This window comes from Ovis aries, chromosome 1 (assembly GCF_016772045.2).
Source record: "Ovis aries strain OAR_USU_Benz2616 breed Rambouillet chromosome 1, ARS-UI_Ramb_v3.0, whole genome shotgun sequence".
Classification (NCBI taxonomy): domain Eukaryota; kingdom Metazoa; phylum Chordata; class Mammalia; order Artiodactyla; family Bovidae; genus Ovis; species Ovis aries.
Genome location: NC_056054.1, coordinates 96,489,716 through 96,513,493, shown reverse-complemented (window position 1 = coordinate 96,513,493; position 23,778 = coordinate 96,489,716). Strand labels below are relative to the sequence as shown.

Below are 23,778 nucleotides of genomic sequence, written 5' to 3'. Positions count from 1 at the left end.
CCAATTCTTTCCACTGTAAAGTTAATTTGTTTTACTTAGAATTCAATAAATTATTTATGGAGAAATATTTTGAGACTATTTATCCAAAATCACTGCAGATGGTGATTGCAGCCATGAAATTAAAAGACTGTTACTCCTTGGAAGAAAAGTTATGACCAACCTAGATATTAAAAAGCAGAGAGATTACTTTGCCAACAAAGATCCATCTAGTCAAGGCTGTGGTTTTTCCAGTGGTCATGTATGGATGTGAGAATTGGACTGTAAAGAAAGCTGAGCGCCGAAGAATTGATGCTTTTGAACTGTGGTGTTGGAGAATCTTGAGAATCCCTTGGACTGCAAGGAGACCCAACCAGTCCATTCTAAAGGATCTTAGTCCTTGGTGTTCTTTGGAACGACTGATGCTAAAGCTGAAACTCCAATACTTTGGCCACCTCACGTGAAGAGTTGACTCATTGGAAAAGACTCTGATGCTGGGAGGGATTGGGGGCAGGAGGAGAAGGGGACGACAGAGGATGAGATGGCTGGATGGCATCACTGACTCGATGGACATGAGTTTGGGTGAACTCCGGGAGTTGGTGATGGACAGGGAGGCCTGGCGTGCTGCAATTCATGGGGTTGCAAAGAGTTGGACATGGCTGAGTGACTGAACTGAACTGAACTGAACTGATCTTGCTGCTACTGATGCTGCTAAGTCGCTTCAGTCGTGTCCGACTATGTGCGACCCCATTGATGGAAGCCCACCAGGACACTGGGGTGGGTTGCCATTTCCTTCTCCAATGCATGAAAGTGAAAAGTCAAAGTGAAGTCACTCAGTCATGTCCGACTCTTTATTCCTAATCTAACTTTGATCGACTTGTTTTAGCATCCATTGATGATTTTGTTCCATTTTTATTTCATTCAAAATATTAAAAGTTTATATTGATATTTCTTCCTTTACCTGTGTGTTATTTATTAGTGTGTTGCTTAATTTCCAAGTATTTGGGGGATTTTCTAGCTATCATTCTGTTATTAATTTCTAATTTAATTATATTGTGGCATGAAAGCAGACATTGTATTATTTTCATTCTTTTAAACTCATAAGCTTTGTTTTATGGCCCAGGATATGGTCTGTCTTGGCAAATGTTCCATGTGAGCTTGAGAAAAATGAGTATTCTGCTGCTGTTAGATGAAGTGGTCTATAGATGTCAATTATATCCAGTTGATTGATGGATATAATACAGTGTTGTTGGATTCAACTGTGTCCTTACTGATTTTCCAACCTCTGAATCTGTTTCTGATGGAGTGATACTGAAGTCTCCAACTGTAATAGTAGATTCATCTGTTTCTCCTTGTCGTTCTGTCAATTTTTGCCTCAGGTGGTTTGATGCTCTGTTGTTAGGCACATATACATGAAAGATTGTTATGTCTTCTTGGAATATTGACCTGTGCTATGTAATCACCTTCAGTATTCCTGATAATTTTCCTTGCCCTGAAATCTGCTGTGTTTGAAATTAATATAGATTTCTGCTTTCTTTTGATCGGTATTAGCGTGGTATGTTTTTCTCTACCTACTTGCTTTTAATCTATGTGTGTCTTTATCTTTTAAGTGGGTTTCTTATAGAGTTGGTTCTTGTTTTTTGATTCCCTCTAACAATCTTTATTGTGACAATCTTTAACTGATGTTTAGAGCATTGATGTTTAAATGATTTTTGATATAGTTGGATTAATATATACCAATAATAAATTGCTTTTCTATTTGTTACCTTGCTCTTTGTTCTTGTTTTTGTCTCATACACTTTTTCTGCCTTTTGTGGTTGTTAAGTATGATTCCATTTTTCTCTTTTCTTAGAATATCAATTATATATCTTTTTAAATTTTTGCTTTTATTAGTGGTTGCCTCAGAGTTTGTAGTATACATTTACAACTAATCCAAGTGTACTTTCAAATAATATTATACTACTTCCTGGGTAGTGTGAGTGATACTTTCTTTCTCTCTTTTTCTTTGGCTGTACCCTGAGGCATGTGGGAGGTAGCTCCCAACCAGGGATTAAACCTGGGTCCCTGCAGTGAAAACACTGAGTCCTAACCCCTGAACTACCAGGGAATTTCCTGATAGTTTCTTATAACAACCAAATATTCCTAATTATTTCTTTCCATTCTTTTTTAAAATTGAAGTATAGTTGATTTACAGTTTTGTGTTGATTTCAGGTGTATAGCACAGTGATTCAGATGTTATTGTTGTTTAGTTGCTAAGTTGTGTCTGACTTTTTGCGACCCCATGGACTGTAGACCACCAGGATCCTCTGTCCATGGGATTTCCCAGGCATGAATACTGGAGTAGGTTGTTATTTCCTTCTCCAGGGGATCTTCCCGACCCAGGAATCAAACCCATGTCTCCTACACTGGCAGGCAGCTTCTTTACCACTGAGCCACCTGGGAAGCCCTGTATATATGTGTGAGCATATATATATGTGTGGGCTTCCCTGCTAGCTCAGATGGTAAAGACTCTGCAACGTGGGAGACTTGGACTCAATCCCTGGGTTAGGAAGACCCCCTGGAGAAGGGAATGGCAATCGTCTCTGGTATTAAAGCCTGGAGAATTCCATGGACAGAGGAGCCTGGTGAGCTACAGCCTATGGGGTGGCAAAGAGCTGAACATGACTGAATGACTAACATACACACACACGTGTGTGTGTATGTATGTATATATGCATGTGTGTGTTTGTGTGTATTTGAATATGGGCCTTCCCTGGTAGCTCCGCAGTGAAGAATCCACCTGCCCATGCAGGAGATGCAGATTCAATTCCTGGATCAGAAAGATCCCTTGGAAGAGGAAATGGCAACCCACTCCAGTATTCTTGCCTGGAAAATCCCTGGTCCATGGGATTGCAAAGTCAGATACAACTTAGCAATTGCGCATGCATGCATACATATATATGCATATATTCTTTTTCAGATTCTTTTCCCTTATAGGTTATTCCTTCCCATTGCTGAAACATTGCTGTCATTCGTTTCACTTATACATAAGCATATGTTTGTATGTCTGCATATATGTGTATATGCACATAAGCATATGAAAATAAGCACATACACACAAGCATAAAGAAATACATAAACATGCATAATCAAATACATTGTTGTTATTATTACCTATTGTGAAAGTGAAAGTTGCTCAGTTCAGTTCAGTCAATCAGTCGTGTCCAACTCTTTGCAACCCCATGAATTGCAGCACGCCAGGCCTTCCTGTCCATCACCATCTCCTGGAGTTTACCCAAACTCATGTCCATTGAGTCGGTGATGCCATCCAGCCATCTCATCCTCTGTCATTCCCTTCTCCTCCTGCCCCCAATCCCTCCCAGCATCAGAGTCTTTTCCAATGAGTCAACTCTTCGCATGAGGTGCCCAAAGTACTGGAGTTTCAGCTTTAGCATCAGTCGTTCCAAAGAACACCTAGTACTGAGCTCCTTAAGAATGGACTGGTTGGATCTCCTTGCAGTCCAAGGGACTCTTAAGAGTCTTCTCTAACACCACAGTTCAAAAGCATCAATTCTTCAGCGCTAAGCTTTCTTTACAGTCCAACTCTCACATCCATACATGACCACTGGAAAAACCATAGCCTTGACTAGACGGACCTTTGTTGGCAGAGTAATGTCTCTGCTTTTGAATATGCTATCTAGCTTGGTCATAACTTTCCTTCCAAGGAGTGAACGTCTTTTAATTTCATGGCTGCAGTCACCATCTGCAGTGATTTTGGAGCCTAAAAAAATAAAGTCTGACACTGTTTCCACTGTTTCCCCATCTATTTCCCATGAAGCGATGGGACCGGATGCCATGATCTTCGTTTTCTGAATGTTGAGCTTTAAGCCAACTTTTTCACTCTCCTCTTTCACTTTCATCAAGAGGCTTTTTAGTTCCTCTTCACTTTCTGCCATAAGGGTGGTGTCCTCTGCATATCTGAGGTTATTGATATTTCTCCTGGCAATCTTGATTCCAGCTTGTGTTTCTTCCAGCCCAGTGTTTCTCATGATGTACTCTGCATATAAGTTAAATAAGCAGGGTGACAATATACAGCCTTGACGTACTCCTTTTCCTATTTGGAACCAGTCTGTTGTTCCATGTCCAGTTCTAACTGTTGCTTCCTGACCTGCATATAGGTTTCTCAAGAGGCACGTCAGATGGTCTGCTATTCCTATCTCTTTCAGAATTTTCCACAGTTTATTGTGATCCACACAGTCAGAGGCTTTGGCATAGTCAATAAAGCAGAAATAGATGTTTTTCTGGAAGTCTCTTGCTTTTTCCATGATCCAGCGGATGTTGGCAATTTGATCTCTGGTTCCTCTGCCTTTTCTCAGTTATGTCCAACTCTTTGAGACCCCATAGACTATACAGTCCATGGAATTCTCCAGGCCAGAATACTGTAGTGGGTAGCTGTTCCCTTCTCCAGGGGATCTTCCCAACCGAGGTATCTAACCTAGGTCTCCTGCATTGCAGGTGGATTCTTCTGAGCCATCAGGGAAGCCCAAGAAAACTGGAGTGGGTATCCTATCCCTTCTCCAGCAGATCTTCCTAACCCAGGATTTGAGTCAGGGTTTCCTGTATTGCAAATGAATTTTTTTTTTTTTTTTTTACCAGCTCTGCTACCAGGGAAGCCCCAATAAAAAGGTGCATGGGATCTTAGTTTCCTGACCAGGGATCAAGCCTACATTCCCTACATTGGAAGCAGGAGTCTTAACCACTATACCATTAGGGAAATCCCAATTACGTGTTAGATCAGTTAATAAGAAAGATAGAACTTTTTGTTTTACCTTCACTTATTTATTCTTTTCTTTACATAGATCCAAGTTTCTGACCTGTTTCATTTTTCTTCTTTATGAAGAATCGTTTTCAACATTTCTTACAAGGCAGGTCTCTGGCAGCAAGTTCTCTCAATTTTTATCTGAGAAAGTTTTAATCTTTCCTTCATTTTTGAAGGATAATTTTGCAGGGTTCAGAATCTAGGTTGTTTGTTTGTTTTTCTCAACTGTTTAATTATTTCACTCCACTCTCCTCTTGCTCGTATCGTTTCTGAGAAAAGGTCAGCAGTAATTCCTATTTTTGTTTTTCTGTAGGTAATGTGTTTTCTCCCCTCTGGCTTCTTTCAAGATGTTTTTCTCTTTATCTTTGATTTTTTAAGTTGGAATATATGTGTTCAGGTACAGTTTTTTTGTTTATTTGTTTTTTAATTTATCTCATTTGGTGTTCTCTTAGCTTCCTGGACCTATAGTTTGGTGTCTGACATTAATTTAGGGGAAATTACCAGTTACTATTGCCTCAAATATTGCTTCTATTCCTATTACTCTTATTTTTTTGGTATTCTCATTATGTTTATGTTATACCTTTTATAGTTGTCCTACAGTTCTTGGATAGTCTATCCTTTTTTTTTTTTTTTTCAGTCTTTATCTCTTCAAGTTTTCATTTCGGAATTTGCTGTTATTATATCCTCAAGCTCAGAGATTCTTTCCTCAGCCTTTTCCAGTCTACCAATGAGCCCATTACAACCACATATTAAAAAGCAGAGATTATATTTTGCCAACAAAAGGTCTGTCTAGTCAAGGCTATGGTTTTTCCAGTAGTCATGTATGGATGTGAGAGTTGGACTGTAGAGAAAGCTGAGCGCCAAAGAATTGATGCTTTTGAACTGTGGTGTTGGAGAAGACTCTTGAGAGTCCCTTGGACTACAAGGAGATCAAACCAGTCAACCCTAAAGGAAATCAGTCCTGAATATTCATTGGAAGGATTGATGCTGATGCTGAAACTCCAATAGTTTGGCCACCTGATGTGAAGAACTGACTGACTGGAAAAGACCCTGATGCTAGGAAAGATTGAAGGCAGGAGGAGAAGGGGATGACAGAGGATGAGCTGATTGGATGGCATCACCGACTCAGTGGACTTGAGTTTGAGCAAGCTTCAGGAGCTGGTGATGGACAGGGAAGCCTGGCGTGCTGCAGTGTGGGATCACAAAGAGTTGGACACAACTGAGCAACTGAACTGAACTGAACAACCATTTTCCATTTTGTTACAGTATTTTTAGTCGGTAGCGTTTCTTTTTGACTCTATCTTAGACTTTCATCTCTCTTCCTACATTATTCATTTATTATTGCATTGTCTCCTTTTTCCATTAGAGCCCTTAGCACAATGATCATAGTGGTTTTAAATTCCTCGCCTGATAATTCGAACATCCCTGAATCCAACATCTGACTCTCATTGTGCTGCTGTTCAGTCTGTTCAGACTGTAGTTTTTTGCCTTTTAGTTTGCCATAGGGGCTTCCCTGGTGACTCAGTGGTAAAGAATCCATCTGTGGTCCAGGAGACACAGGAGATGCACGTTCAATCCCTTCGTCAGAAAGATCCCCAAAGGAGGGTCCAGTCTTCTCTCCTGGATAATCCCATAGACTGAGGGGACTGGCAAATACTGTCCAGTCCATTGGGTCACAAATAGTCGGACACAACTGAAGCAACTGAGTACAGCACCTGCCTTGTAATTTTTGGTTGGAATCTGGACACGTACTGTGTGAAAGGAACTGTAGTAAATAGGCTTTTAGTGGTGTGGCAGTACGTGTGGAAGGGAGAGAAAGAATTAGTTCTTTGATTGGGGCACAGATGAGCCTGTGTCCTGGACTGTTAACTTCACCAGTGATTCTCAGTTTTCTCCTCCTTTTCCCTCGAGTGGGACAGAATGGATAGAGGGGTGCTGAATTTGGGTAATTTCCTTCATCCAGGTATGTTATGCTCTGGCAAATAGTTACTTCTTAGGGAAGGCCTTGTTGGGAAGAGAATGCACTGGTGTATTTCAGAATGGTTCCCTTTCCATGCTGGAAGTATGAGGGGATTTTTCTATGATAGTCACTGAAAAAGAGCTCCTGGAGGTAAAACTCACAAAAGTATGGGATACCACCTATAACTGGCTCTCCATAGAGTTGTCTCCAGCAATTGGTCAATTACAGGTTAGATTTTCCTACCCTAGCACCAGTTCCTGCAGAGGTTTGTGCTCATGGGTTTCTGCTGCACTTAAGTTGTGAGTCTCAGTATCACCACCACCCCCTCTTTGATTGGGAGAGTGATTTTCCTTGTGGCCTCATTTCTCTGACATATCTAAGCAAGTCTGTTGATTTTTCAGTTTGTTCAGGTGTTTACTTGTTGTTAAAGTGGAGTGATGACTTCAAGGTCTATTGGTAATGATATTTTTATCTCATCATTTCTTCTCTGTTTATTAGTTGACCTTTTACTCTAAGGTCTTTAGTTAATTTTCTTTGAATTTGCTTTGGTTCAACATTTCAAGCCTAGGTGTGACTCACACAGGTGCATTGATGTATAATTATTATTAATTTATTTATTTTTGGTGGCACTCAGTCTTCATTACTGCACTTGGGCTTTCTCTAGGTGCTGCGAGTCGGGACTCCTCTCCAGTGGGGTGCATGGGCTTTTCATTGCAGTGATTTCTCTTGTTGTGGAGCACAGTCCGGACATGTGGGCTTCTGTAGCTGTGGCCATGGGCTTACTTGTCCCACAGAATGTGGGATCTTCCTAGACCAGGGATTGAACTCATTTCCCCTGCATTGGCAGGTGGATTCTTAACCACTAGACCATCAGGGAAGCCCAATGTATAATTTTGATTTAGGTAATTGATTTATTTGAATGTTTCTTGAGAACTGCAATAAATCCACCCATTAACTTAATATGCTTTTGTCTAGTGATGGTTGATTGATTAGTCTTTATAGAGTCTGTAGAGCATAAAACATGGTTCCTGATCTTAAGAAGTTTATATTCTTGAGGGGAAGAGAAGATGAGCATATACTAAGCCATAGCCAATGTCACATTGAAGTATATAAATCATCACTGTGTTATATAGGTACCAAGAGTAAGGCTGTACCAATTCTGAGAAGGAAGTTATGGATGAGAATGAGAAGGCAGGCAAGATCCTATAGCTCATAGCAATTAGGAGAGGAGGTCTTTACAGACCTAGGATAAACTCTGGACATTTACCTTGCTTGGAAAGATGAACTGCTTTATACGTGAATTTTTACATGGGGCTTATAAATCTCAATGGGACACACATAGGGAACAGTGGGCTGCTGTCGCTAAGCCCTGGGTCTCAATAAATCTCCTTACCCAGGCATTCATTGGAGCCTAGAATAAGGTTATAGAGTTGAAGCAGGAGACCATGACCAAATAATTCTCTCCTTTTTTTTTCTTTTCATTCCCTGCTTATCCTAGAGGTGGAAGGGCTTTCTTTTTGTGAAATTGTTCTGTGAGCTGTGTTTCCAGATTCTTGCAGAAAGAATATTACCTATTGATAGCAGAAAAGCAAGATAGGATTTTTTTTTTTTCCTGACTGAACAATTTTCTGTTTCCAGACTGTCTACCCTCTGTTTGTAAATGCTTTGGGGGCAGGGCCCTGCATTATATTTTATGGCATTCCCCATTCCCTGTGCCCCTGCATGAATTATCCATCTATTGACTGGTTTCTGAAAAATACTGACTGCTTTGGGATGTGTGTGATAGGAGACAGAATGATGAAATTTGTTGACTCTTGTAAATTTAAAGCTTGTGCTGTGTTAGCTTAAAACATTGTGACCCTGGAGTGGCTCTACATTCTCCATTGCAGAATAAAAATCACTATAGTAGTTCCAGACCTCACTTTTCAATATATTTACTCATACATACACACATCTCTCCCTATTTTATATATATATAAATATATATATATATATATATGCACATATATCTATTTTTCATGGAGAAGAAAATGGCAGTCCACTCCCATATTCTTGCCTGGGAAATCCCATAGACGGAGGAGCCTGGTGGGCTACAGCCCATGTGGTCACAAAAGAGTCAGACATGACTGATTGACTAAACAACAACAAAAACAGTATATATTTTAATATATTCTTATGTATTTATCTACAGATATATATTAATGTAGTCTTCCCTATTTAAAATGCAGGTGACCTTTTAAAAGAAAAGGGGCAATCCCACTGCTGGGCATATACACCGAGGAAACCAGAATTGAAAGAGACATGTGTACCCCAATGTTCATTGCAGCACTGTTTATAATAGCCAGGACATGGAAGCAACCTAGATGTCCATCAGCAGATGAATGGATTAGAAAGCTGTGGTACATATACACATTGGAGTATTACTCAGCCATTAAAAAGAATACATTTGAATCAATTCTAATGAGGTGGATGAAACTGGAGCCTATTATACAGAGTGAAGTAAGCCAGAATGAAAAACACCAATACAGTATGCTAAGTTGCTTCAGTCGTGTCCGACTCTGTGCGACCCCATAGACAGCAGCCCACCAGGCTCTGCCGTCCCTGGGATTCTCCAAGCGAGAACACTGGAGTGGGTTGCCATTTCCTTCTCCAATGCATGAAAGTGAAAAGTGAAAGTGAAGTCACTGAGTCGTGTCCAACTCTCCGCGACCCTATAGACTGCAGCCTACCAGGCTCCTCCATCCATGGGATTCTCCAGGCAAGAGTACTGGAGTGGGGTGCATTGCCTTCTCCATCAATACAGTATACTAACACGTATATATGGAATTTAGAAAAATGGTAATGAGAACTCTGTATGTGAGATAGCAAAAGAGACACAGATGTATAGAACAGTCTTTTGGACTGTGTGGGAGAGGGTGAGGGTGGGATGATTTGGGAGAATGGCATTGAAACATGTATAATATCATATATGAAATGAATCACCAGTCCAGGTTCGATGCATGATACTGGCTGCTTGGGGCTGGTGCACTGGGATGACCCAGAGGGATGGTATGGGGAGGGAGCAGAGAGGGGGGTTCAGGATGGGGAACACGTGTATACCTGTGGCGGATTCATGTTGATGTATGACAAAACCAATACAATATTGTAAAATAATTAACCTCCAATTAAAATAAATAAATTTATATTAAAAAATAAATAAAAGCTAAAAAAATAAATAAATAAAAAGAAAATATACTGCTACCCACAAATAACATTCAATTTAACGGCAGAAAAAGAAAAAGAAAAGTTTCTTTGAAATAAAAATAAAACCATGACCTAGATGACCTCCAGTGGTGGGCTGTAGGCTAACTTAGAGTAAGGGAGGCATTCCTGGCAATGCTAAAATGATAGTATGTAGGTGATTCTATGTTTCCATGAAGGTGGCTTCTGGAAAGATGGCTCAGATTCTTCATACTCCCTTCATGGGCCTTACTCTTGAGGCTGATCCTGAAGCTTGGTATCTTATATTCTTCCAACCAATGTGGTACTTAGAATTCTGCCTTCTTAATGGTATGGTTAGATCTCGTGGAACTTTAAGTCTGTGCTGAATAAGAACCTATTAAGTCATGCAGTGCTCCCAGCTAGGATGCCTGCATATATCAATTGTGGAAACCAACAGTTGGATTAAGGAAATCCCCCAACTTGAAATGAATATTGACTTGAGTTATTAAGCCCAGAAATATTTCCTGTCTTTGAGATTTGCTGGTAGGCCATGCTTGCCTTAAGTGAAAGGGTCAGATTTTCCCGTAAGCACTTGAGCTCTCTTGCTATTTTGGGTAACCACCTCTCCACACACACATGCTTCATCAGGAGTCGGAGCAGGGTGAGTCTTGTCGGCTATGTCCTGTGCCGCGTTGGGATCTCTTTCTTGGCCAAGTTCAAGTGAACGCACTTGATGAGTTTGCCTCCTTCTGTGATCATGTTGTAGGGCTTTTGATTACACGTTATTGTAAGTAATCCATCCCCATGTTAACAGGCATTCCTCCAAGTGAGGACAAGACCTGGCCCGTGGTAGATGACGACTCTCCCTTGGGATCTCCTGGGGACAGGCTGGTGCTTTTAGAACTGCACTGTGCCTTGATCTTAATTTATCTGTTGTATTCAATATCATCGGAAGCCAGAGAAAGGCCAAATACCTGACTTCCATTCCAGGGCTGTGCTATTGCACCCATTCCAAGCTTCCTTTGATCCTTGCTTTGACAAGTCAAGTAGGAGAACTCCTTAGCTTTCCTTGGTACCCCCAACTTCATCTGACATTGAGAATTTGAGCCATTTAGTTTTCAAAATACAGATTGTTTTGGTTGCTGGTTGGAGAAAAAAGAAAAAAGCTTTGACAGTCTACTGGAAAGTAGCTGATGAGACTGATGCTTTTCCAAGCATCCATGTGAAGATTAATATTCCTCCCAGCCATCACCTGGATGTCATGAGATAAGATGATTCTTGAGGAATAGTACATTGGGCTTCGTTTGGTCTTTCTGAGAACTTAGAAAGGCAGGCAAGGGCCACTACCTTGAGTTTACAGTATTCATGTTAAGTCCACTCCTGCTTCAAATGCAGACAACTGCTTGGCCTGGTTAATTTTAGAGTGTTTATTTAGAACAAATTCAGGTCTGCTGAAATAATATATACCTTTGTAGGGGGCAAGAAAATCTTCACCAAAATTCATGAAAATTTTTCATTTAGGGAAGAGAATTGTTGACTTTCTTGACTGCAAAGGTCAACAAACTGCAAAAGGAAGAAACGGAAAGAAAGAAAGGAAGAAATAGAGAAAAGTGAAACAACCTGTGTGTAAAACATTAGTGCTGGGTTAAGAAGACATTGATTTCAGATAATTCCCATATGTGTAACATCATACATATTATAAGCACATGGCCTTTCTCATGTATCATCCATTCCCATCTGAAATCGTCTGGTGTGAACTGTGAAATAATGAAACTGAACTTTAAAATCTGTTTTATAATTAGAATCAGTGGCTTTGTTACAAAATCCAATTCTAAAGAGTATAATCTCAGCTGTCCACAGGCAGAAACCAATTCCTTGTAATATGGAAAAAATGCTAGTACTGGGTTTAAATATTTTTTAAAAAATGAAATGCCCCCATTTTCTCCAGGCTTCTTTTGTGGCTACTTTCTCCGTCTCATACCGCTCAGAGGGCTGAGCTGAGGGTAGATCTAAATATGGGATGTACTGTTGCTTTAGGTGCTAAGAGCCTTTTCCTGATGGTTTCCTGCTCTTGATTTTCTGAGACAGCAGAATTTCAAGAAAAAGAAGCACTCGATGTCTGTCTTTTGTGGGCTTCAGTGCAGGTTCTTAGCCAAAGAAAAAGTCCTTGGCAGCTTGCTGGGAGCGCAAGAGTAGCTGTGTTTCTATTTGCTGAACCTCCGAAGGGTAGTTCACTTGGGAAATTCAGCCATACTCATGTGGGTGCCCATTCTGGGCATTTGTGAGTGACTAAGCCTGTGTTAGGTCAGACTTCCTAGGAGACAGAGGGATTAAACACCTTGAACTGATGGTTGGCTCCAGGGTTGTAAAAAGTCTTATAAAAAGAGTGGAACTAAGGCTGTTGCCTCTAAAGGCCCTGGGTGAGAGGGGAACTGCGCTTAAAATAATTGAGAGTCTTGGTGTCAATCTGTGAAGTTGTTTTTGGTTTTGTTTGTTTGTTGTTGTTTTTAACTCTTTTTTTTTTTTTTTTTTTTTTGGAAACTCACTGAAATTCTTTTTTAAAGTTTTGGCTGCACTGGGTCTTCATTGCTGCACATGAGCTTTCTCTAGTTGCGGCAAGTCGTAGCTACTGTTCATTGCAGTGTGCAGGCTTTTCATTGCAGTGGCTTCTCTTATTGTGGAGCATGGGTTCTAGGGCTAGCGAGCTTCAGCAGTTGCAGGACACAGGTTCAGCAGTTGCAGCTCATGGACTCTAGAGTATGGGCTCAGTAGTTGTGATGCACAGGCTTAGTTGCCCCGTGGCAGGTGGGATCTTCCCAGGCCAGGGATCAAGCCAATGTCCCCTACATTGCAAGGCGAATTCTTAACCACTGGACCACCAGGGAAGCCCTGTTTTTGTTTTGTTTTGAATGCATAGATAATTTTAGGCACAGAAAATTCTTTAAAAAATTATACTCCTTGTTTAGACCTGTATCATCTTCCCAGCCCACATTCCCAGCAACTGATGGCACTGCTGGACAGTCACATTCAGATTTCTGACACTGGTGGGGACCAGCCCCTCTCACACTTGCAGCAGGAGGGGCGGCACAGGGGAGAGAGAAAACTTCATAGGGGCTGTAGGTCTGGGGAAGCAGCAAGGCCCATGTCGAGACAGGGGGCACTGATGTCAGGCCATGACCTTCGGAGTATGTGATACAGACTGGCAGGGGTGGGAGCAGGAAGCAATTTTGGCTGAGGTCAGTGGTGACCTTCAGGTTTCAGCACACGGGATCAGGGACAGTGGGGTGTTGCAACCAAGGCCATGAGGTTGGGCAGAAAATGGCACCTGCGGTTGCAGCAGGTGAACTGTAATGACTGCCAAGGAGAGCTCAAAAGCCATTTGGAGACCCTGCCAGCCAGAAGGCGAGGCCTGAAGCCTGGGATTCCACAGATCTCCTGCTCCAGGCTCAGGGCCAAGGACTGTTGTTATTGTTACCCCGAAACTCCTCCAGTCGCCCTTCTCCAGCCGGGAGAAGCAGGAGGAGGAACAGGCTACTCCTATTCTTTAACTGAGAGACATGCTGCTTCTTATTCTGGGGAATTTCATGTTAGCAGTTGCCTGCATGTGAAACTCCACAGAACTCAGTGTGGAACTCTGCTAAGAACCTTAGGATACCAAGCCAACTGGGGACGGTATCTCCTACTGTCCCCAGGGAGATGAACTTCTTCCTAATTATTTGTTAATCTTCTGACAGCTGCAGTTTGAACGTTTCTAGTCTCCAGGAAGAGCTTCCCAGGTGGTACAGTGGTAAAGAACCTGCCTGCCAATGCAGGAGATGCAAGAGACTGGGGTTCGATTCTTGGGTTGGGAAGATCCTCTGGAGTAGGAAATGGCAACCCACTCCAATATTCTTGCCTGGAAAATTCCATGGGAAAAGGAGCCTGGCAGGCTACAGTCCGTGGGTCACAAAGAGTTGGACACAACTGAGCATGCATGCATGAGTCTCTGGGAAAGGAGAATCTTTGCTGTCAAGTAAATTTATTCCAAACTATGTGTTTTATGACAAACTGATAAAGTTTATGTCCAGTTGTTTTCCTGAAATTTGAATATAGCTGGAGGGCATCCGAATGAATGAGTCTGGCTGTTCTTAAAAGTTTACACTTGTTGCAGTATGAAAATTGCTCCTGTGTGCTACTTTTTGGTGGCATAAATGGCAATACCTATTTAGAGTGCCACAGTGACATGCCTAGCTCCCCTGTCTTCACTGCCTCATTTGGCAAAGAACCAGATTAAGAGTGCCGACGTTGAGACTGACTCTCCTGCTCCTCCAAGTGAGAAACACGCAGCACACTGTGCTTTCATACCAGCACGCTCTGAGAAACCGGGGCTTATTTGTCTCTTTCTTATTTGTTTTTTGGAAATGGTATTTGAATTCTGCCTGGTGTTTTGATTAAAGCTTACCTTCTGTAGAATGGTAAGGGGTAGCCCCATAATTATCAAGGCATAAATATCAGATTCATTAGGAAAAAAAGTAACAGAACAGTAACAGCAAAGCCACATCAGCGGTCATGCAGCTTAGACCAGTGCCCCTTAAAGAGGGTTTTTTCTGGAGGGCCTCAGCTCTGCCCTGTATTTAGAATTTGTTCTGAGGGGAAGGTGGTCTTATGTTTTTTACAGCTATTGGCAGATACCTCAGTGGTCCAGTGTGGTCCTCATTTAAACTATCTCTGTGGCCCAAAATGAGACCACACTGTGAGGGCTTCTGCCCCAAGGATACATGAAGAGAGAGGTTCTCTTTTTTTAACTTTTTATTTTATATTGGCTTATAGCTGATTTACAATGTGATAGTTTCAGGTGGACAGCAAAGGGACTCAGCCATACATATACACGTATCCATTCTCCCCCAAATTCCCCTCCCATCCACGCTGCCACATAACATTTAATAGAGTTCCCTGTGCTATACAATAGGTCCTTATCTGTTTTAAATATAGCAGTCCTCTTTACACCCCTGGCTCTTGGCTCTGCATTAGCTGGCTTCATTCTGGGTCCTTTGTCCCCTCTGTCCCCTCGTGTTCCCTCCCAGTGGAGAAACAGTGAGCCTCAGGCTTCACATTAGCAGGGGAATCTCTCCTCCACAGCCGCACATGCCCAGTCCCCAGGACTGTGTCACTGTCTCTGTGGAGGGGTATTTTCTGCTTCTCTTCCATAAAAGCAGCCCTTTACAAATCTTCTGGAATCATGACACTTCTTTCTTCTCCCTCCCTATTCACTCCTCCCAGCTGTGCCTTGTAGCCCGACAGTACTAAATCAAAAGTAAAGTATTTGTTGTGTATTATGCTAAGGGATGGTTCTTCAAGCTAGATATTAAGATATTATCTCCTGTCTTTAAATTTTAAATGCAGATGTATTTCAAGGGCCACAGAATGGACTACTTGATATTAGGACACTTTTAGAGAAATCTGGGTTTGATGATGGCTACAACTATGGGACATAGAAAAGAAATAATCAAGAGTCAAGCATTCTTCATTAGGGATTTCCTTGAGGAGGTTAAAGGAAGCTGCAGACATTGCTGAGTCCTGCCACAGCAAAGAAATGAGACAGGCTTTCAGGCAAGAGCTATTCTGAGGCTCAGAGAGAAAAGATACAGGAATGCCTTGAGGTTGCTTAGAGATTTTGTGAACCTCATTGAGAGGTCTGGAGACAGCTTGAGTCTTGGATCACAGTTTCAAAGCATTTGTGTTTTCTTTCCATCTGCTCACAGTTCTCTGGGTTCTGGTGATCTGGACCACCTCAAGACACTGTGTTGACTGAGAGGCAGAAAAACTAGCAGCTGCTTCTGTTACCCTCAGACTGGAAGGCCTGGGCTAAGGGCCTTGCTGTCAGATCCCTGCCAAGGCCTTTGGCTTTCTTGAATGACTTGATCACACACTGATGTTTCAAGGCTGGGTGCTCCCCAGCTGGAGCCCTGAAAGTGCTTGCGTGGCATCCCCAGAGAAGGAAACCAACTTGAAAGAAACTCCCATAAAGTAAATCACCAGGACCGGATGGTTTTCATCCAAGAGTTGGGGAAGGAAATGAAGTGTGAAATAGCACAGATACTGATGAAGACATTAGTTCTCCATTAAAACCACAACTGTGTCAGAGCAGAGGAAGTTTGCTAACATGATGACCTTATTGCAGGAGGAGAGAGATTAGCGGCCTATCTGCTGCCTCTGGAAAACCTGGTCCACGTGGAAAGAATGACACGAAATATGCACAAGGACACAATAGCCTTTATTCCCTTAAAGTAGGGAAGAGGAACAGCATTGTAATTCATGCATGGCAGCATTTCAGTGGAGGCCTTGGAAAGAGTATGATAGCAAATATGTAATAACCTGTGGGCTGCTAATCTCCTGCTCCCATGCCGTTGGCAGACATCACTAATTGATCTGGCACTCTTCTCCCTAAGCTTGAATCAGGTTTTATACTTCTCAATTTTGTGATCTTCACTGCCACCATCAAATGACCAGACTTGACGTATATGTTGAAATGCATTTATCTTCTTTGTCTAAGAGGATGTATTTTTATCATGGACCACGTGAACTCATCATTAAATTGTAAATAAATAATGACAGAAGAAAGTCTTTCACAGGTAGTTCAGGAGCAGACAAGAGACATGTTACATTATTTCTTCCAAAGACTAAGTTAGCAGAACATCTAACTCTAGGGATAAACAGCTTTATCCTGGATTCAGGAACTGAATCCTAATATGTTATCCCAATCCAAACCATGCAAGGGTCTTTCTGATGGGGAGGAAAGTCAGCCCCTCTGAACAGTCAGTAGCATGTCCAAAAGGTCCTTTTAAGAAATGAGAATCACGTCAGCCTCCTTCATTAGGCATTTCCTTGTGGAGGTTAAAGAAAGTTGTAGACATTGAGTCTGCCACAACAGTAACTCTGTGGGCAAAAAAAAAAAAAAAGTGAGACAGACTTCCAGGGAGGAGCTACTCTGAAGCTTGGAGAGAACAGAGATAGGAATGTTAGACCCTGGAGAAACTGAGTAACTTTTTGAAAAACCTCAGGTTTCATTAGGACTGGCCTTCATTTCATAAAATGGGAGCAGCCTGACTCTGCTGCAGGTATGGGAATTCCATGGGCCTAATGCACAAAATGTTTTGCCTTTGGACTGGACAAAACTTCTGTCACTGGTAATGATTAAAGCTGTTTGGTTATAATAGCTTTCCTACAGCCTCATTGCCTCCACGTGAAGGGATATGTGATAGAGCAGACCTCCTGGAATGGACTGTAAATGATCATTTAGAGAAGGAATCTGCCTGCTTCACTAGAGGGTAGGCTGTTTTTCTTGATCAATGAAAAGGTGTTACACACTTTGTTTAAAAGAGAATCTATAGTAAAATGTACTTATCATGGGAGACACCCTAACTGTACTGTGATTTCTTGCTGATAAATCAGGATCTTGTCATATCACAGGGCTATCACTTGGGAGATGAGCGGGTGCTTGGGTTCAAGAGGACAGGGCAGCAAGGATATGATGGGGTCCCTGGTCATCAGATCTGGGTGCCATTAATAAGTTGCCACTCCATCACTAGGTACTCTGTGACTTTGGTCACCTCTAGAGGAATCATGGCTCATGGAATGAGATGCTGGGGAGGTCATTGTGTCTAGATCTTTGCCTTATAGGAGCTAAGGATAATCATCTTACTGTACAGCACAGAGAACTCTACTCAGTGATCTGTGGTGACCTCAGTGTTAGTCACTCAACTGTGTCCAATTTTTTGACCCCATGGATTGTAGCTGACCAGGCTCCTCTGTCCATGGGATTCTCCAGGCAAGAATACTGGAGTGGATTGCCATTCCCTTCTCCAGGTGACCTAAATGGAAAGGAAATCCAAAAAGGGGATATATGTATATATATAGCTGATTCTTTTTGCTATACAGTAGAAACTAACACAACATTATAAAGCAAATATATGCTAATAAATTTTTTTAAATATTTAAATTAAAAAGTAAAAATAAAGATCATAGTTGCTCAGAGTACTTTAAGGATGCAGTGTAGGGGAGGTGTAGATGCATGAGAGGAGGGAATCCAGGTCATGTCACCACTCTGCTTCTGAGCCTCAGTTTCCTATCTTTAACAGGTCCTATAAGATTTAGCATGCTGTTGAGAGCACAGGGAGAGATCTCTGTGAATTAAATGATTAAATGCCATGCTGATTACTTACATTTCCAAGTCATTTGTAGTTTACAAAGTGCTTTCATCTGCATTATTTTACCCTGCTGATGGCTCCCTGAATTGGGTAAGCGGTAAGATTCCTAATCCACTTTCCACAGTTCTTTCAACTGAGACTCAGCAGGGTTAAATGGCTTCCTCAAGGTCATATCAAGGTAAAAAACAGGGGGCCGGCTCCTAATTTCTGATTCCGAATCCAGGGTTCCTTTCACCCTACAATGATAGCTTATGGAGAGTTGATTCTATGTATCATTCACTTTAATGACAGCAGAGTGTTCAGCGTCACAGCGTGGTAAAAATAGACTGTGAGGACAAGGAGGTTCTCGGTAGCAAACAAACTGAGCTCACCAAAATGTTCTCGCGGGCAGACTCGGTGGCTGTGGCCTTTAGGAAAGCCTTGGCAGTCCTGCCGAGGGCAGCGTCACCTCCTCACCACGTCCAGCTTTCTCTGAGAAGCTGCCTCTTGGCTCCGAGGCCAGATGCAGACACTGCCCTAGAGGACACAGGCAGGGCTGGGGGGTGGGAAGCGGGGCAGGATTTCTTCTGAGGTGTGGGGTTCGTGGACTGAGCGCACATCCCTGATGTTGGGACTGGACCATGTGTCCCACAACAGCGAGCTGGCTGGGTTTTGGCACACAGAAGGAGAAATAGCCTGGGGAGCCTGGGGTTCCTGTGCCCCTGAGGTTTTTCTGAGGGGCAGAGGGGAGGACACTGAGAGAGTATGGAAGAGTAAAAGTAGCCAGGCCAAAGGAAAAGCCCCATTTTCATTCACGTAAAGATAATTTAGAATCACCCTACTTTTCAATGTGATGTAATATGGATCATAGTAAAAAAAAAAAAATCACACATGCATGCCATTGTTCAGTTACTAAGTCGTGTTCAGCTCTTTTGTGAGTCCATGGACTTTCTGTAGCCCTCTAGGCTCCTCTGTCCATGGAGTTTTCCAGGCAAGAATACTGGAGTGTGTTGCCATTTCCACCTTCAGGGGATTTTCCTGACCCAGAGATGGAACCCAGCTCTCCTGCATTGCAAGCAGGTTCTTTACTACTGAGCCATCAGGGAAGCCCTCACTTGCATGTATATGTGGCTGAAGTAAAGATAAATGGGAACTAAGGGATCATACTGAGAAAGTTGAGGTGGTCTCATATGACCATTTAACACTCCCAGACAACACAACCACTTTGTAAGGGAGACGAAGAATATGTATATAAAAGTATATATATGTATTTCTATTAGGATGCAGTGCTAGTATTCTGTGTAATAGTCTTTTGAATATTTCTTCCTTTGGAAATGTCCAGCTAAGGGGAAATGCTTTATATTACAGCAGAAGAGAGCTTGGAAAGTAGACAGTTATCCACTTGAAATCCTATTAAATCTGTGGTCCTTGTCCTTTTAAAGTCAATAGATTCCTTTGATAATTCCATGAATACCATTTATCCTCTTCCCAGAAAAATGCAAGCTCCTGCAAATTTAGCTTACAATTTTTGGTCATCTATAAAACTCCAAAGCCCATTCATTGATTTTAGGTAAATGACCTCTCAATTTAAAAAATTAGAAATTTATCCCTAATTTCAGAAATGTTGTCATAATGGTTTTTAACACTTTTTACTCTTCCTATTGATGCTATTTTGTTAAATAAGAAACAATGCTGAAAGATTTTGTGGGAGTTTTTATACATTTAAAAATATCTCAGGCTTCTATTTTTGTTTTAACATTTTCATAATTTTTTTTTATAATTGAAGCCATATAAGAAAGTATGGGAGGTGGAAATTGTGTCTTGTTTAAACTATTTTGCTAATTTTTAGGCTAGAGTTTATCCTATATTTAATTAAAACCAATATTTCTCTTAAAAATAAAATGAAAATTTAGAAATTAAGATTTTATGGGATAATTTTTTCTTTACAAAAAGATTCAGTACATGCAATTGAGATGATTATAATTAAAATGTAGATATATAGCCAAGTCACATAAAATATTCTGATTTCTCTGAAATTCCCTACCCTATGTCATTGTATTTTACATATGTAGTCATTGCACGTATAATTTTATTTCAGTCTTTTATTGGTTTCTTTTAAAGATGTGATATAGTGTGTATTCCATTGTAATTTATATCTGATAATGTGCAATATTTGGTATAATAAGGAAAATCTGCCTTCACTGTAAATCAATTTTGATTACATGTAGAATATGGCATATAAAATAATACTTTAATACCTACAACAGCCCACACGCCATCAATAAGATCTCATCCTTCAGACTTGTGAATTCTTAGAAAAAATTACTTCCACATGTTCCTAAAACTCCTTAAGGTTTTTGACTGGTTGGTGGTCTGTTGATTCTAAATATCTGACCTGTCAAAATGCCATCTTTAAACTTCAGTGATGCATAGAGGCTTGGAATTAGCCAGGGCTGAATTTATTACAGAACAAAGGGAGGTGATGATTAACACACCCATCTGAGCAGTAGGGGGGAAAAATAATCCTTGAATGGATTAGATGCCATGATCCTAAAACCACATTCTCTGAGTGTTGGGCCCTTGCCCAGAAATGGGAAGAGGCCAAACTTTGATGCCTTTTAAATGACAGGGTATCTCCAAGGGACTCTGCTCAGGGACACAGGGGCAGAGAGTTGAGGGTCAGTTGGGAAAAAAGGCCTTTCTCTCTCCTGTGGTCTAGCAGAGTTGAGGACCTAGACCCACAGTCTGTGCAGTGACTCTCAAAACTGACAGCCCAACCTATTAGTGTTATATAATTATCAGTCTGCTTGCCTGGTGGAGATTATATTAAAGTGTAAATAAATTAAAATTTATTTTGTTAACCACTAACCAGGAATCCCTTATAAATTTTTTTGGACTCCAGTAGGCTACTTTCAAGACTGGCACAGAGCCTGCTGAGAAGATGAGGTGAATTATTACGCAGTGTCCCTAGAAGCTGAGTCATAGGCTGGGTCTCTCCATTCACTGGCAATATCTGGTAGATTCTGAGCATTCCCAGGTTGTAATCCCAGGGAAATGTATCTTTGTAAGCATAGTCCATAAACAGAGCACTAAACCCACTTTCTAACTGGTTTTCTCTGTTTCCTCTACCACATCTTATAAACTTTATGAAAGAGTTACTGATTTTTAAAATAGCATTGTATAATAATGTTTATGTAGATTGACTCTTTAAGAGAATCCTCCAACCAATGGGTACCCTCCTGAGAAGGAAACGGACCATTAGGAAAGTGCTTTTGACTCTCATTCTCTGGGAGGAGGAGCCCTTGAATCACAGGCCCAGGTGCTCAGGAAATCTCTTGTCACTCTGAGATGGGCTAGGACATGGTACCAAGTCCAAAGCTTCTAAATACAGTTCAGGCTGGGTCATCATGACAGTTGCTGAACTGGCACCACGATGGGGATTGAAGTGGGAACTTTGACAGTGTTTAAATGCCACGGCCCCTGGGCTTGAAGTCTTTCTGGGCTGGAATAGGGAGAGGCTGTGCAGAGCCTCACAGGGAGGAGGGTAGGAACAACCTTGGCAAGGAAATCCTGCTGCCTCGGCGACACCACCACTCCTTCAGAAGGCAACAGACACCCAACAACACACCAGCTATTTTAGAAGCTGTCAGTTTCTGAATTGCTGACACACTTGGAGGACACTGTTTCTTCAAAGGTCATTCTGACCGTTCAAGGTAGGTAGGCCTGGGGAAAAACAGAGGCATGCTGTATAGCCAAGGTGTTGGCCGAGGAGTGAATGGAATTAAGTGACCTAGTCAAGATGATTCAAAGAGTCAGAAATGAGGGTAGGAATATTGACCGTGGAATTCCCAAAGCAGCCTTTACCTAGAAGATAGTGTTAGGCTTTCTTTCTCTTTTAACACTGCTCCACCCTCTTATTGGCTATCACCAAAAAAATCCACCAGGTTAGCTTCCTTTGATGACTCACTCTCTCTGGGGAGGGCTTTGAAAGAAAGAAGGCAGGAGAGACGTGGGAGGTGGGCTTTTGCAGAGGAATTTCGTTGGGGACTTGGAACACGAAGGTGGGATTCTAAGATTGGCAAGTGTCTCAAGAAGGGGGTTGGTAAATTGTAAACATAAAGATACTGCTACGAATACAGTTAATCCAGAGTGTTTATCTCACTGTTAATGCTTGCCCTGTGTCCCCAAAGTGGGTTCATTTCTACTGTTAAAGAATTCAATTTTAGGATTTTTGGAGTGGATGGATGAAGTAGAGTGGAGTGGATGGTGGATGGATTCCAGGTTTAGGGTAAGAGAGGCCAGAGTCCTTTTCTTCTCTCTGATGCTCCTGTGTGAGTGGCCCTGGGCACCTAGATTAGGTCTCAGTAATCTCACCTGTCAAAGAGGTTATAATGCACAATCTTAGATCTCACCTGCATGCTCTCTGGGAGACTCCCTTAGGCACTAGACCTTTGCTGCCTCCTCAGGGTGTGTTTTCCTCAGCCTGAGCCAGAGCGTAAGTACTCTTGACAAGGTTGTCAATCTGGGGCCAGGGGACCCTGCTGGCTCCCAGCTCTTCCCCATCGTTCCCACCTCTTGTGGAGCAGTGCCCCTGGGCTGCTGCTTCAGCCAAGGATGATCACTCTGCTTTTCTCTTCAGGACTAGAATTTGCTTCCCTGGCCCTATTTCCTTACTGAAGATTCAACACACATCTCTTCTCAGTGGTCCACCCTGTTTTCTCTTCTTTCAGGTTCTAGTCATTTTCCGTCTCAACTAGTGTGGCAGCCATCATAGACCAGGATTCAGTTCAGTTTGGTCGCTCAGTCGTGTCCGACTCTTTGAGACCCCATGGACTGCAGCACGCCAGGCCTCCCTGTCCATCACCAACTCCCGGAGTTCACCCAAACTCATGTCCATTAAGTTGGTGATGCCATCCAGCCATCTCATCCTCTGTCGTCCTCTTCTCCTCCTGTCCTCAATCTTTCCCAGCATCAGGGTCTTTTCTAATGAGTCAGCTCTTCGCATCAGGTGGCCAAAGTATTGGAGTTTCAGCTTCAACATCAGTCCTTCCAATGAACACCCAGGACTGATCTCCTTTAGGATGGACTGGTTGGATCTCCTTGCAGTCCAAGGGATTAGACCCACATGAAAACCAGCCTTCTTAGCTGACATTTCCACTGTTCCTTTGTTTTCCCTCCTTCTGCTTTTCCACAGTCTCTCCTTCTAACACATTTAATTCTGATAGCTTTTGTTCTAGGCCCTGAACTGTTGTCTTCATTATGCGATATTTTTCAGTTCTACATTCTAAGTTCTCTTTGCTAGAATTTGCTTTTGTCTTTTTGAAAGAACCTTCTTTCTCCCTCTCAAATATGGATTGGGAAGTGATTAGGGAAAGATCTAACCCTGTGGCCACCTCCTTTTGCAAATTATGGACAGAACTAATATCTAATGTACTCCTACACTGTGCCAGGGGCTTTGCTGAGAGCCATGGACATATCTGCTTTATTGAGGAAATTGACTCAGGTGGGTTAAGTAACTAGCCCAGTCATAAAGCTGGGTCTTTGTGATTCTGAAGAGGGACTGTGCTCCTTCCCTTTCTTGGCAGCTTCTCTGGAAACCCCACTTCATCACAGATAGCAGGGACACTTGCTGTGCGGGTCTGGAGGGTGCAGCAGCTCTATGTGCAGGAGTCATCCTT

General features: G+C 42.0%; 1 protein-coding gene across 3 annotated transcripts in view; it reads left to right on the top strand.

The window, feature by feature from the left end:
* TBX15 (T-box transcription factor 15) overlaps positions 1-23,778 on the top strand; it is a 125,122-nt gene that overhangs the window by 37,613 nt on the left and 63,731 nt on the right. The window contains exon 1 of one of the 3 annotated variants that reach the window (XM_027973642.3): positions 21,770-21,813. The exons of the other annotated variants lie outside the window; for them this stretch is intronic. The gene's annotated coding sequence lies outside the window, so the exon portion shown is untranslated. Of the gene's footprint in view, positions 1-21,769; positions 21,814-23,778 lie in introns of those variants that run through there. 3 annotated transcript variants of the gene reach the window in all.